The 15,080-nt window shown below is 43.9% G+C and overlaps 1 protein-coding gene across 3 annotated transcripts in view; it reads right to left on the bottom strand.

Annotated features, from left to right (window-relative positions):
• The window catches only part of LRRN4 (leucine rich repeat neuronal 4), a 50,341-nt gene that overhangs the window by 10,346 nt on the left and 24,915 nt on the right, over positions 1 to 15,080 (bottom strand). The window lies entirely within an intron of this gene.

The following is a 15,080-nucleotide window of genomic DNA, read 5'->3' as shown; positions in this document are numbered from 1 at the left end:
ATTTGGGGAACCTCTGCTATTCTTCCTTGCAGATCCTCTCCAGTTCTGTCAGGTTGGATGGTGAACGTTGGTGGACAGCCATTTTCAGGTCTCTCCAGAGATGCTCAATTGGGTTTAGGTCAGGGCTCTGGCTGGGCCAGTCAAGAATGGTCACAGAGTTGTTCTGAAGCCACTCCTTTGTTATTTTAGCTGGGTGCTTAGGGTCATTGTCTTGTTGGAAGGTGAACATTCGGCCAAGTCTGAGATCCAGAGCACTCTGGAAAAGGTTTTCGTCCAGGATATCTCTGTACTTGGCCGCGTTCATGTTTCCTTCAATTGCAACCAGTCGTCCTGTCCCTGCAGCTGAAAAACACCCCCATAGTATGATGCTGCCACCACCATGTTTCACTGTAGAGATTGTATTAGGCAGGTGATGAACAGTGCCTGGTTTTCTCCACACATACCGCTTAGAATTATCACCAAAAAGTTCTATCTTCGTCTCATCAGACCAGAGAATCTTATTTCTCATAGTCTGGGAGTCCTTCATGTGTTTTTGAGCAAACTCTATGCGGGTTTTCATATGTCTTGCACTGAGGAGAGGCTTCCATCGGGCCACTCTGCCATAAAGGTCCGACTGGTGGAGGGCTGCAGTGATAGTTGACTTTGTGGAACTTTCTCCCATCTCCCTACTGCATCTCTGGAGCTCAGCCACAGTGATCTTGGGGTTCTTCTTTACCTCTCTTGCCAAGGCTCTTCTCCCACGATTGCTCAGTTTGGCTGGACGGCCAGTTCTAGGAAGACTTCTGGTGGTCCCAAACTTCTTCCATTTAAGGATTATGGAGGCTACTGTGCTCTTAGGAACCTTGAGTAATGCCGGAATTATTTTGTAACTTTGGCCACATCTGTGCCTTGCCACAATTTTGTCTCTGAGCTCCTTGGGCAGTTCCTTTGAGCTCATCATTCTCATTTGGTCTGACATGCACTGAGAGCTGTGAGGTCTTATATAGACAGGTGTGTGCCTTTCCAAATCAAGTCCTATCAGTTTAATTAAACACAGCTGGACTCCAGTGAAGGAGTAGAACCATCTCAAGGAGGATCAGAAGGAAATGGACAGCATGTGACCTAAATATGAGTGTCTGAGAAAAGGATCTGAATACTTATAATCATGTGATATTTCAGTTTTTCATTTTTAATAAATTTGCAAAAATTTCTACATTTCTGTATTTTTTCAGTCAAGATGAGGTGCAGAGTGTACTTTAATGAGAAAAAAATGACCTTTTTAGAATTTACCAAATGGCTGCAATGAAACAAAGAGTGAAAAATTTAAAGGGGTCTGAATACTTTCCGCACCCACTGTATACTAGTCAATCAATCAATATAAAAGTAACAGACAAACCCTTTAACTAAAACTTTGGATGGAAACTGATGGAGAAGTTGATTCCATTGTTTGCAATGGTATTGTTTCCACCTGTCCTGCATATCAATTGTTGCGCCAGAAAGGTGTGAGTGGCAATCTGGTGAGCTGAGCACACCATTTCATGTAATGTTGGCAATGGCATCTGACACCGGAGCAGCACAAGGGAGTAAAATGATGAAAAAGCCTCATGGTAACTTTTGCATCATCAGTTTTGCCATCAATCATGATACACTTGAGTTGCATAAGTCTCAAATATTTGTGAACCCAGCCTTAGAAGCTCTATCATTGAATGAATTTTTTCTCTTATATGGGGCAAATAGCATTTGCATCATGGGTTTTTTGCCTTTCTCTGGATCAACATTTTGGGTTATAGGTTGATCTTGATGGACTTAGGTCTACTGTAAGGAAGTGGAGGTGCTGTCACATCTCCCTTGAAGAATTTGTGGTTATTAGAGATGAGTGAATCCGTGGATGTTCGGGTTCGACAAACATACAGTGAAAAGTTTGGTTTGGGTTTGAACTTGACCCCGGGCCTGAGCCCAATAGAAGTCAAGAGGGACCCGAACTTTGAGCATTTTACAGCCATTTTAAAGTACCATAGTCAGGGCTAGGGGGCTTTAAAGGGAAGCTAAATGGGAGTAAGAGCAGGACAATTGCCCTGCAAACAAATACTAATAAGGAAATTACTTAAAGGGTACTAAATCATGGTAAAATAGGAGTACGCCCTCAAAAGCAACTTATAAATTTCAACTACAGAGCATGGGGCAGAGTACCCCTTTTTGACAACCTGCGGAGGCAAAACTGACAGCTGCGGGCTGCAGTCCCTAGCTGTCAGCTTTATCATGGCGGATTATCAAGAATAGAGGGGTCCCACGCTGATTTTTTAAAAATATTTTTTTGTTTTTATTAACAAGTATAGTAAAATACACACCTAAGTTCACAGCCTCCAGGTGATCCAGCAGCTGGAAACTCCAGTAATCTTAAAATGTCCCTCAAAATATCCCATGAGGTTTCTGAGCCTTGCAGCTGCTGGGAGACCAAGTGGCTGTGAACTCTGGTAATCTGTAAAGGTTACCTGAGTTCATAGCCATTGAGTCTCATGGTAGCTCGAGTAACCAGCAGAGGGAAAGCTGACGGCTGGGGGCTGATGTTAATATTCTAGGCACGGGCCAATAGCCATAAAGGTTCCCAGGCTATTAATAGCAGCTCAAGACTGTTTGATTAGCCTTTTCCGGTTATTACAGGGAGACCCCACAAAACAACATGGGGTCACCCCTATATACAGTAACCAGCAAAGGCTAAACAAACAGCTGCAGGCTGATATCAATAGCCGAGGAAGGGGCCATGGATATTGGTCCCCTTTCAGAGTAAAAACATCAGCCCTCAGCCGCCCGATAAATGCAGCATCCATTAAATGCTCCAATTCTGGCGCTTAGCCTTGCTCTTCCCACTTGCCATGGTGCGGTGGCAAGTGGGGTAATAAGTGAGGTGACCCCAAACCTATGGCACCGTTTGCTGCATGAGAACTTTTCCACGATGCGAGCGGTGCCGTGAGGTGACCGGGGTTCATCAGCTATGAATTACGGTGACCTTTCTCACATCAGCGCTACACACTGGAAGAGAGTAATCACACTTCTATCTCAGTGTGAGCGGCTCTTGTGGAGAGCAGTCGCATCACTGATGTAATCGCTCTTCAAATCATCCAGATTGTCGTGGGACATGGCCATTAATGGATTATCGTTAGACAGGTGAGGAATATGGTATTTTATTATTTTTTGTCTTTTACAGTGGGACATGGCCATTAATGGATTATCGGTGGAAAGTTAAGTATAAATCAGATTTTTTATTTTTGGAAATAAAAGGAAAAAAAAGAGGGTGGGGAGTTTTCATTTAAAATAAAGGAGTCTGTGTCTTTCTTTCAAATAACGGACTTTATTCTGGCTGTCTATTTTTTACAATATGAGTTTGGGGTTAGTAATGGGGGCGTCTTATAGATTCCTCTCCATTACTAACCTATGGGCTTGATGTCACCACCAGGGCAAGTGGGAGGAGCCAGGCAAAGCAACAGAATTGGTGCATCTAATAGATGTGCTTTATCTGGGGCAGCTGAAGGCTGCTATTTTTAGGCTGGGGAGGCCCAATATTCATGTCTCCTTCCCAGTCTGAGAATAGCAGCTGTCTGATTTAACTTGGCTGGTTGTCAAAAATGGGGGGGGCACCATGCCATTTTTTAAATTATTTATTTAAATACTTAAAAAAATGGCATGACACCCCTCTATTCTTGATAACCAGCCATCATAAAGCTGACAGCTGGGGGCTGGGGCCGATCAGAGCCTATGTTTCTCGCGCTGTCACACAAATGACTGCGTGGGAAACTCTCTATGTTCGGGCTGCCGAATTTCCTGGAAAAGTCCATGTTCGGGGTCCGTGCACAGACAATAGGTGCTCGGTACGGACCCCGAACTTTACCGTTCTAGTGGTTATATAATGCATGGTACGGTTTTCTCTAGCTGGTAATTTGCATTCCTATGTGTTGAAATACTGATGTGTTCATTTTCTGGGGAGGAGTTATATGGGCACTAGCTAAGGCAGATTTCCTATTATGACTCAGATAGAACTCAGCATTCAGTAGTGAAAGATCTAAGGTCTAATAACTTGCAGACTTTCATGCCAACGTTTGTTGTGTGCAAAGAGGGTAGATCACTACACATCAGATAGTATGTTCTAAAGACCTAAGAAAACTAAAAGAGATATTTGGCAGTTTAGAGCCCAGGCCAGGGTGGCCTTGTTAAAGTGGAAGAACAGAGTCCAGGTGAACGGCAGGATGAGGTCCTTGGTCCAGGTCAGGAAGGCCATTTAAATGGTACGGAACTTTGCCTACAGGGAGCAGAAGGCCCACTTAAAGGGGATTGAGAATGGAAGAAATTGAATTTATGGGACATTGGTTGACAGTTGTCTATATTGGAAGGAAGCTATGATCGCCATATTGGCACATGAATTCTCTTACGGAGAGCAGTGAACTTTCAAGGCACTATTGAGGAGTCATACCGACAGTAAATGGGGTCCTCATTAGTTGGTTGGCAACTGGGAGTAGATGTGAGGGACCTCGACCTGTGCGGCCCTCACAAGGGAAGATGGAGTGTTCAATTTTAGTTTGCTGGACTGTTGAGAGCTGTGAGGCAAGTGAAGCTTCACCAACTGTAACAAAGGTTTCATAAAGTGTTGTGCTTACTATCTGATGTACATAGTTCTTATCAAGTTCATGGTATTTTTGGACTTTGGTCTCCCATCTTTCATCTTCATACCATTTGGTTCAGCTCAACGACAGCATGCTGTCTGCAGTGGCGTATCGTCGTGGTAATGACAGCACACACACCTAGCCAGGACCCCCATTTTCATGTAGCGGGGCGGAATGTGGAAGACGAGTACCTTACCCCCGGCTGCTGCTCAGCATCACGTTACACTACCTCTACCTTAAAAACTTTGAAAGTATCTTTGGGAAATACCAGAAAGCCCCCTTCAACCTAGTGTGGTATATGTTATCATCAGTAAATTTCACCTCGGAACTGTGTAATGAAAAGCATAGACAATATGAGTACGTCCAAGGTCGTATCCCTGCACTCCATGCGGGCTCCGGCCATGATCAGCTGTCATGTGCCCCTAACAGCTGACAGCTGATCTCTGACAGCAGCATTTAACATCGCCGCACCGTAAGCGCGTCACTAGTCCCGCCTATCGGCGCCCGTATCACATGACCGTGGGTCGCTGATGGGTTGCCATGACAGCCCGGTTCTGCAGGAGATCCCTGTGGTTGTCATAGCCGGGATGCAATGAGTGCTGCCCAGCGCTCATAGCAAGTGAGCATTTTAGCTACACACAGCAGGGCTAAAGCTCTGCTGCGTGTAGCACAGGCGATCAGACGATCGCAGCTTCTAGTCTCCTATGGAGACTATTGAAGCAGGTAAAAGGTAAAAAAAATGTTTTTAAAAATATAAAGAATAAATAAAAAATGTGAAAGTTCAAATCACCCCCCTTTAAAGGAGTTAAAGTTTGGGCAAATGGCAAAATTTGGAAAACAAAGAGCGCTATTTAATTTTTGGAATGCAAATTTGGATACCATGTTGCATTTGCAGAGAGGCCATGAGGTGCCAAAAAAGCCGGAACACAAGTGACCCCATTTGGCAAACTAAACCCCATAAGCAATTTATCTATTGGTGTGGCTAGCATTTTTAACCCACAAACTACATCATAGAATTTTATAAGTTTGGGCCGTGAAAATGAAAAACTTTTTCTTTAGCCTCAAAGTTTTACTTCATGCAAGGGGTAATAGGAGAAAACAGATAGGAAAATTTGTTATGTAATTTTTAGTGAATGAGGCAGTACCCCATATGTGGTTGTACACTACTATTTAAGCACATGGCAGGGATCAAATGGGATGGAGCATCACTTGGCTTTTAGAAAGCAGATTCTGTTTGAATAGTTTGTGGACTCCATTTGCCGAGCCCCTAAGGTGCCAGATCAGCAGAAACCCCCACAAGTGACCCCATATTGGGAACATCCAGTGGTGTACCGCCAATGGCGGTAGACCAAGCGACTGCTATGGGGCCCGTGAGCTAGGGGGGCCCCATAGCAGTCGAGGGGTGGACATACCGCCACCGGTGCAGCGGCGCCGGGTCCCCACCATGCAGCTGCACCAAGGGGCCCTCAAGGTGCAACTGTTCCCTGCACCTGGCGGTCAGTGAGCGATCCCTGGAGCTCGGCCGCTGTCAGGAGGAGAATAGCAGCGGAGCTGGAGGGTTCGTCCTCTGCTTCATCTCTGACCCAGGTGTGCGCAGCTTGATGACGTCATCATACAGCGCGTGCCTGGGTCAGGAAGAAAGCTGCCGGCAACTAGGAGGATGCTGCAGGGGAGCGAGCTGAGGTAAGTTTTTTTTTTTTACTGAAACGCTGGGGAGGGGAGGTGGGGGGAGAGCAATGGTAGGTTGGTGGGGCTGGGGAGAGCAATAATGGGGCTGATGGGGCTGGGGAGAGGAATGATGGGGCTGGGAAGAGCAATAATGGGGTTGATGGGGCTGGGGAGAGGAGTGATGGGGCTGGGAAGAGCAATAATGGGGCTGATGGGGCTGGGGAGAGGAATGATGGGGCTGGGGAGAGAAATAATGGGGTTGTTGGGCTGGGGAGAGCAATATTGGGGCTGCTGGGGCTAGGGAGAGGAATGATGGGGCTGGGGAGAGGAATAATGTGGTTGATGGGGCTGGAGAGAGGAATAATGGAATGGTGGGGCTGGGGAGAGCAATGATGGGGCTGGGGAGAGGAATGACAGGGGTTGGGGAGAGCAATGATGGGGATGGTGGGGCTGGGGTGAGCAATAATGGAGCTGGGGAGAGGAATAATGGAGTTGATGGGGCTGGGGAGAGGAATGATGGGATGATGGGGCTGGGGAAAGCAATGATGGGGCTGGGGAGAGCAATGATGGGGCTGGGGAGAGGAATGATGGGGGTGGGAAGAGCAATAATGGGGCTGATAGGGCTGGGGAGAGCAATGATGGGGATGGTGGGGATGGGGAGAGCAATGACGTGTTGCTGGGAGAGAGCAATGATGGGGGTGCTGGGAGAGAGCAATGAGGGGGTGGTGGGAGAGAGCAATGATGGAGATGCTGGGACTGAGCAATGATGGGGTTGCTGGGAGAGAGCAATGATGGGGGTGCTGGGAGAGAGCAATGATGGAGGTGCTGGGACAGGGCAATGATGGGGAGGCTGGGAGAGAGCAATGATGGCGGTGCTGGGACAGAGCAATGATGGGGTTGCAGGGTCAGAGCAATGATGGGGGGCTGGGAGTGAGCAATGATGGAGGTGCTGGGACAGAGCAATGATGGGGTGCTGAGAGAGAGCAATGATGGGGGTGCTGAGAGAGAGAGCAATGATGGAGGTGGTGGGAGAGAGCAATGATGGGGGTGCTGGGAGAGAGCAATTATGGGGGTTTCACTTTGCTTGTACTGTGAAGCCTTGTATGTTTTCCGTGTGCACATAGCCTTACAGTTAATTGGGGAGAGTCACAGAGACTGAATAATTTATATTATTGGCTGGTGGAGAGTATAGTTAAAGGGGGGCAGAGTGCTGCTTATCACTTTATATTTTGATTACTAAGTGGCTAATAGTATATTAATGGGGGGGGTACATATCTGTATTTGAGAACGCAGAGCGGGGGAGACACATGTGTGCATACAATATGCTATTTTCTAGGCTGGAGATCATCGTGACAAGACGAGACGTGGCTGGGAGATGTCGACATGAAGGTCTGACCAGATGGAGAAGAAGCAGCAGAAACCGACTCTGATCAGACGAGACGTCAGCGGTAAGTGCCTGGATGTAAATATTATTCTATATCTGCACTGTATGACTTGGAGTGATAATGTTGTCGTAAAATCCCTTAGGCTACATTCTCACATTTGTGTGAAATGTCCGTGTGCTGCCAGATTTTTTTATAGGATGTTCTACGGACTCGTAGTGTTTTATAGATCCATTCACACATCCATGAAAATCATGGATCTGAGAATGAGATCTGTGAGGGTCAGAGAATGTCCTGTTCTGATCCGATTTTGAGGATTAGAATAGGACATGCTCAATGCGTCGGTAAAACAGGGCAGCACACCGACACTGCACACAGATGCAGGAATGTAGCCTTATTATGTATAGCACAGTCCCTTAGTATATAGTGTACTCTCTTATTATGTATAGAGCCATCCTTAGTTATATAGTTTCCTCTTTTATTATGTATAACACCCTCCCTTATTATGTACCATCCTCTCTAGCTCTAGGGGCTCACAGTTGGGGGATCATACTGTGTTGGGGTCAGCATACTTTTCCCTGGGAGTTGAGGTGGGGTATAGTAGGGTCATTATACTGCGTATGTGGAGGAATTCACCATGGGGGCATCATACTGTGTTTGGGGGGCCCATTTATTGGCATCACACTTTATGGAGCAATGAAAGAGAGATCTAGGACGTCAGCAGGAGGAAAATTACTATGTAAAGGATGGAAAGTTGTGAGATTTGATCTTTGGTGACCTTGACTATTATTTACATTTTCTTTTGGGGGGGGGCCCAATTAGAGCTTCTGCTATGGGGCCCCATGATTCCTATATACGCCCCTGGGAACATCACTGCATAAGGAATTCAATTTGGGGTATATTGAGTATTTTTAACCAACAGGTGCCTTATAGAGTTGTATAACATTGGGACATGGAAATATAACATTTTAATGGTAAAAATAAAATTTTTTTATTAGCTGCAAATTTGTCAGTTACACAAAGGTTAATAGGTGAATGAAACTGGACCCCACAGTTTATTGCGCAATTTTTTCTGAACGCGGTGATGCCCTATGTGCCAGAAACTACTGTTTGGGCTGAGAAGGCAGCAGCGCTATTTGGCTTTTGGAGCACAGATTTTGCTAGAATAGTTTGCAGGCGACATTTGCAGAGTCCCTAAGGTGCCAGAAGAGTAGAAAAAAAACAAAAGTGACCCCATTGTAGAAATTGAACCTCAATAAATTCTTCTACGGCTACAGTGACTATATTGTAATATCCACTCCGTGCTTTATGTTTTAGAATTGCAAATATACCAGTTTAGTGCCCATACATTGTGCCCAGCTTGCGCTTCTGGAGACAAGCACCCCATAAATTGTTAATTGGGCTCTCTCCACTACAATAATGCCAAACATGTGACTGCTTACTGCAACTTTATTCTGATTTTTGGGAGATAGAATGAACAAATAGACAGCAGTACAAGAACAGTTCTTATTTTTATTTTTGCGCTGTTCACCCTGCTCTATTAGTGGTAAGACAACTTTTATTATTCATACCAGATTTCTATCACACAGTAAAAATGCTTTTTTATAAAAATATTTTTTTTAATTGTTTTTATTATTTTATTTCTATCACCCTTCCGCTGAACATATTTGAGGAACATAATAGCATGTTTCTACCCCTAATATATCCTTTTACATTAACATTTTTAATACCTATAACCTAGGTCTCACGCTCATATAGTTTAGCTTTTTTTTTTTCTTTTATCCCTGTACTGTATCTATTTGATATTAATTAATATTCACTGTTTATTCCTTAGAATTGTATATACTTTGTAATTGTTTTAATATTTACTGTTTGCTATTCGCCATTTGAATCCCATCTAAGTTTTAATTATTTTGAATTATTTTAAATGTCTTATTTTCATATACGTCAAAGATACACTCATGTTTTTATACTACTATCGATGTATATTTCTTTGATATCAATTTCTATTTTTATTTAGTTTTAAACCTTCATGTGAATTCACGGCTTCTGCCTAGCATTCCATACCACAATTTTTCTTATTTGTTTTACTTTTTTTTTCTCGTACAACCTACTATTTCAGCAAAACTTCTTTTCACCGGGGACTTCAAATGCAATTTTGCATCCAAGCTGTAATTTCCCATTTGGTAGCTTGTACTCACATTCCCCTTTACACTTTTGTCAGTTCAGTCTCCTTCCAGGTTAGCCACCTGTAGCTCTGTGCTTTCTCCTCAACAACTGACTCTATTTTTGTCCTATCCATATCCTTTTTATTTCCACGTTGTTGCTTCCTCCACCTCTTCACCAATCCTTGTCTTATTTTTCCTCACTCTTCATTTAATTGCTGACATTTCTCTATGTATTAGTTCTCCCTTTCTCTTTCATATGTTATCCTTTTGTCGGGTTCTAGTCCCATGTCCTACACATATTCTTTATTCATATTTGAGTAATTTTCCATTACTGGTATTTCTAATGCTTAATTTTCTATAATTACACACTGTCTCTGTTTCCATATTCGTCCTATCAACACTTTATGGTAGTATTTCTTCTACTTTGCACAAATTTTTTTTTCTTCTTCCTCTTTCTTTGTTTTCCATGCCTCCCTTTGACTTTTCCTGTTTCAGGCCACCTTTTGAATTTGAACCCCACCCCTCAGTGGGTGGTACCCTAAACTTTTTGGCACCCATTTTGGTCTATAAATATCTCCATGTACCAGTCTGTGTAACCTGCTGGGGCCCTCTACTAAGTCAAAGGAATCTCAGCAGCCTCCACACTAAGACACACATTGTGTGAAATCAGAGAGGTTTTGCCATGCTGCTGCTCCCTGAGAAATATCTCAGACCTCTGCCTGAGGTGAAATTCTCATCTTGCCTTATGTGTCCTCCATCCATTCTGTGCTGCAGAGCCCCATCTGAATAGAGTAGTGGCTGTACATGCATTTAGCCACTGTATTCATTCTCTATAAGACTGCAGTAGATAGCCAAGTACAGTGCTTGGCTTTTTTCCGGCAGCCCTATCGAGAATAATACTCATGATATGGTATAATACTGCATGAAGGGTGTGAGAGATATCATACTGTATGTGGGCTGTGGGGTTCATCATCCTTCATGGAGATCCTGTGGAGCATCATAGTGTATGGGGGGCTGTGGAGGTCATTATAATGTGTGTGTAGCGGTAATCACACTGTGTTGGGGCCCATGCGCGCATGATACTGTATGGATAATGTGAGAGACTTCATACAGTATGGGGGGGCTATGGGGTTCACCATACTTTATGGAGGTGCTGTGGGGCATCACAGTGTATGGGGGCCAACATAATGTAAGTGTGGGGGCCACTGTGTTAGAGCCCATGCGAGCATAATACTGTATGGGAGGCTGTGGGGTTAATAATGCTTTGCGGGGTGCTGTAGAGCAATAATCCTGTATGGGGGCTGTGGGAGCATACTGCATGTGAGGCTGTGAGGAGTATCATGCTTTATGGGAGGCTGCGGGGTCTATCATGTGTGGTTGGATTTTGAGTTCAATCTTACTGTGTGGAGGTGGGCTGTGGGGTCAATCATACTCTGTGTGGGACTGTGGGGAATGCTCAAACTCTGTGTGGGACTGTGGGGTGCCATAATATCCTGGGTAGGACTGTGTGGGCAACACCAGCTACAGGCGGCAGCCCCCAGCTATCAGATTTATTATGGCTGTGTTATCAAGAATAGAGGGGTCCCATGCCGTTTTTTTAAATTATTAAAATAAATAATTTTAAAAAATGGCATAGGATCCCCCCATTTTCAACAACCAACCAAGCTAAAGCGGACAGCTCGGAGCTGGTATTCTCAGACTGGGAAGGGGCCATGTATATTGGCCCTTCCCAGCCTAAAAATAGCAGTCCACAGCCACCCCAGAAAAAGCGCATCTATTAGATGTGCCAATTATGACGCTTTGCCCGGCTCTTCCCACTTGCCCATGTGCGGTGACTAGCGGGGTAATAGTTTTGGGGTTGATGTCAGCTGTTTTATGGCCATTGACATCGAGCCAGGGGTTAGTAATAAGAGACGTCTATAAGACGCCCCCATTACTAGCCCCATAGTTAGATTGCAAAAAGAAAACCCAGCTAAAATAATGTCCTTTTATTGAAATAATGACACAGACTCCTTTATTTGAAATAAAAATAAAAAAGCTAAGTTATACTCACCTTTACACCTAATTTATTGATGCCCATGTTCCCTGTAAAAGACAAAAAATAATAAACCACCATATTCCTCACTTGTCCAACGAGAAGACAAAAAATAATAAACCACCATATTCCTCACCTGTCCGACGATAATCCATATCTGTCCAACGACGATCCAAATGATTTGGATAGCGGTCATATCAGTAATGCGACCGCTATCCACGCCAGCTGGCACACACTGAGACAAGAGCGCAATCACATTCTTGCAGTGTGTAGCGGTGATGGGAGAAAGGTCACCGGAGTTCATAGCTGAATCCCGGTCACCTCACTTATGGCACCACTTGTTGTGTGAGAAAGGTCTCACACAGCCTGCGGTACTGTAAGTGAGGTGACTGGGGGTTCATCAGCTATGAACTCCGGTGATCTTTCTCCCGTCACTGCGAGGCACTGATGCTGTCTCATGCAGCTCACTGTCTCTTCTGGATGCCAAGCTGAACGGTGGATTCATGCCACCGTTCAGCCTGCCATCTAGATGTAGCAGAGTTGAACTCGTCGAGGGACAAATGGATTATCTTCTCATTGGCCAGGTGAGAAAAAAGGTGTTTTATTATTATTTTTTTTTCTTTTACAGGGGATATGGGCATCAATGGATTAGGCATAAAGGTGAGTATAACTTTGCTTTTTTATTTTTATTTCAAATAAAGGAGTCTGTGTCTTTATTTCAATTAAAGGACTTTATTCTAAGTGTTTTTTTTTTCATTTTGACTATGGGGTTAGTAATGGGGGGCGTCTTATAGACACCTCTCCATTACTAACCCCTGGGCTTAATGTCAGCTGACAATACAAGCTGACATCAACCCCAATACTATTACCACACTTGCCACACCAGGGCTAGTGGGAAGAGCAAGGCTAAGCTCCAGAATTGGCGCATCTAATGGATGCTCCATTTCTGGGGCAGTTGAGGGCTGATGGTTTTAGTCTGAAAGGGGGCCAATAACCATGGCCCCTTCCTAGGCTATTAATATCAGCCCACAGTTGTCTGTTTAGCCTTTGCTGGTTATTGAATATAGGGGGGACCCCAAGTCATTTTTTTTGGGTCTCCCCTATAATAACCAGTAAAGGCTAATCAAACAGATGTGAGCTGATATTGATAGCCTGGGAACCTTTATGGATATTGTCTCCTTCCCAGAATATTAACATCAGCCCCGAGCCATCAGCTTTCCCTCTGTTGATTATGAAATGTACGGGGGACTGCACCCCATTTTTTTCATTTATTTTTTATTCATTAACAAGTACAATAAGGCCACCTGAGTTCATAGCAGCTGTTTCTCTTGCTTTGCAAGTGCCAGTGCCGGACTGATGAATGACCGCGAGTACGACATTCTGTGCTCCGGCATTCAATAGTCCGGCATTGGTGCTACCCAGTGGCTCGAACTCAGGTAACCTTTCAAAGCCACCGGGTCTCCCAGCAGCTGTGAGGACCGGAAACCTCATGGGAAACTTTGAGGGACATTTTAAGGTTGCTGGAGTTTCCAGCTACTGGAACACCTGAAGGCTGTGAACTAAGGTTACCTTGAGTGTGTATTTTAATGTACTGGACTGAACTGGACATAGCTAGCCTCAGTCTCTGTGAGGGCACTGTTAATTTTTTTATGTTATTCATTTACTTCCTATTTTACCATGAATGGTATGGTGACAAAACCCCTTTAAGTCATTTCCCTATTCATATTTGTTTGCAGGGCAATTGTTCTGCTCTTACCCCGATTTAGCTTCCTTTTGCAGCCCCCTAGCCCTGACTATGACAATTTTACAGCCATTTTAATGTGCCCTGAAGTTCGGGTCCCCATTGACTTGTATTGGGTTCGGGTCTGGGGTCAAGATCGAGGTCAAGTTTGGACCCAAACCAAACTTTTTACTGTATGCTCGTTGAAACCGGTGAACCCGAACATCCACAGGTTCGCTCATCACTAATTATTAGCATAGGTAATCATTTAAGTACTTTTACTAATACAACCCCTGGCAAAAATTATGGAATCACCGGGCTCGGAGGATGTTCATTCAGTTGTTTAATGTTGTTGAAAAAAAGCAGATCACAGACATGGCACAAAACTTAAGTAATTTCAAATGGCAACTTTATGGCTTTAAGAAACACTAAAAGAAATCAAGATTAAAAATGTGATACTCAGTAAGGGTATTTATTTTCAGACCAAGCAGAGGGAAAAAATTATGGAATCACTCAATTCTGAGGAAAAAAATATGGAATCATGAAAAACAAACACACAAAAGAACACTCCAATACATCACTAGTATTTTGTTGCACCACCTCTGGCTTTAATAACAGCTTGCAGTCTCTGAGGCATGGACTTAATGAGTGACAAACAGTACTCTTCATCAATATGGCTCCAACTTTCTCTGATTGCTGTTGCCAGATCAGCTTTGCAGGTTGGAGCCTTGTCATGGACCATTTTCTTCAACTTCCACCAAAGATTTTCAATTGGATTGAGATCCGGACTATTTGCAGGCCATGACATTGACCTTATGTGTCTTCTTTCAAGGAACGTTTTCACGGTTTTTGCTCTATGGCAGGATGCATTATCATCTTGAAAAATGATGTCATCATCCCCAAACATCCTTTCAATTGATGGGATAAGAAAACTGTCCAAAATATCAATGTAAACTTGGGCATTTATTGAAGATGTAATGACAGCCATCTCCCCAGTGCCTTTACCTGACATGCAGCCCCATATCATCAATGACTGTGGAAATTTGCATGTTCTCTTCATGCAGTCATCTTTATAAATCCCATTGGAACGGCACCAAACAAAAGTTCCAGCATCATCACCTTGCCCAATTCAGATTCGCGATTTATCACTGAATATGACTTTCATCCAGTCATCCACAGTCCACGATTGCTTTTCCTTAGCCCATTATAACCTTGTTTTTTTTCTGTTAAAGTGTTAATGATGGCTTATGTTTAGCTTTTCTATATGTAAATCCCATTTCCTTTAGGCGGTTTCTTGCAGTTCGGTCACAGACATTGACTCCAGTTTCCTCCCATTCGTTCATTTGTTTTGTTGTACATTTCTTGTTTTGGAGACATATTGCTTTAAGTTTCTGGTCTTGACGCTTTGATGTCTTCCTTGGTCTACCAGTATGTTTGCCTTTAACAACCTTCCCATGTTGTTTGTATTTGGTC

Source organism: Phyllobates terribilis, unplaced genomic scaffold, assembly GCF_046119375.1.
Source record: "Phyllobates terribilis strain yellow unplaced genomic scaffold, ASM4611937v1 Scaffold_3__8_contigs__length_932513732, whole genome shotgun sequence".
Lineage (NCBI taxonomy): Eukaryota > Metazoa > Chordata > Amphibia > Anura > Dendrobatidae > Phyllobates > Phyllobates terribilis.
This window is presented reverse-complemented; position numbering and strand designations above follow the sequence as displayed.